Below are 1,302 nucleotides of genomic sequence, written 5' to 3' on the forward strand. Positions count from 1 at the left end.
CCGCCGCCGAGCGCACGCACGCACGAGCGAGCGGACGGACGCACGCACGCACGCACGCACGGCGCGCCTGGGCCGCGGCGGCGCTGCGGGGCGGTGCCCGATTGGCGGGAGCCCGGCGGGGACCGCTCACGGCCTCCTTTGCGCACGCGCGACAACGCGCGCGCCTTTCCCGCTGCCGGTTCCCGCTGCCCCCACGGTGCTTCTCCGCGAGGCCAGGAAACGGAAGATGGAGGTGTGTGCGGAACGGCGGCTCTGCGCATGCGCCCCCGCCCCCGCCACTTCCCCGCGAGGTCCCGGCGCGAGCGAGCCGGGCTGGGGGGAGGCACGGAGACACAAGGAGGGGTGCGCATGCGCAGCACTCACCCGCAGCCGTTGTGGGGGGGCACACGGCGCTCGCGCTGCTGCGGCCGCGCAGCCGCAGTGCGGCGCGCGTGCGCAGAGCGGGCGATGGGGGGGGGCGAGCGGTGCTGCGGCAGCGCGCGCGCGCGCCCCTTGGGGAGGGGGGAGCGGCCTTGCGCGCGCTCCCTCACGGTGCCCTCTCCGGCCCTCCCCCCACCTCCCCATTCCCCGCTGTCCCTCACGGCGCGTTGAGCCCGGCGGAATGGCATGGCATGGGATAAGTGGAGTGGAATGGAATAGAATGGGATGGAATGGTCAGGGTTGGAAGAAGACCTTCGACATCATCAAGCCCACCCGTCCATCCAGCACTGCCGCTACAACCCATAAACCACATCTCTCAGCACCAGATCTAGACGCCTCTTAAACACACCTTTGGTTCAGGAGGTGCAGTGGCAGTGCTGGGTGATGTGGTTTTGGGGTTGCATGGCAGCGCTGAGTGGAGGGCTGGACTTGATCTTGAAGGTCTCTTCCAACCTTGACGCTTCTGTGATCCCAAACCACATCACTCAGCGCCAGATCCAGACACCTCTTAAACACCTCCAGGGACGGTGACTCCACCGCCTCCCTCTGCAGCCTATTCGAAGACTTGACCACTGAAATTATTTTTCCAATACCAAATCTGAATCACTGCTGTGGCAGTCTGAGGCAGTTTCCTGCAGCCCTCTCCCTGCAGACACGGGAGACGAGACCGGCCCCACCTCACTACACGCTCCTGTCAGGGAGTGATGAGGTCCCCCCGAGCCCCCCGGTTCCCTCAGCCGCTGCTCCTCAGACTCGCTCCGCAGTCCTTGCAGGAGCCCTGCTGCCCTTTGCTCCAGCACCTCCACCTCCTCGTAAGAGTAAGAGCTCCAGAGTGCAGCGTTTGAGGCGTGGCCTCACAGTAAGTAATAAAAATTACACTTA

This window comes from Pseudopodoces humilis, chromosome 15 (assembly GCF_049639895.1).
Source record: "Pseudopodoces humilis isolate 2021_Gansu_Grassland_sample_001 chromosome 15, ASM4963989v1, whole genome shotgun sequence".
NCBI lineage: Eukaryota > Metazoa > Chordata > Aves > Passeriformes > Paridae > Pseudopodoces > Pseudopodoces humilis.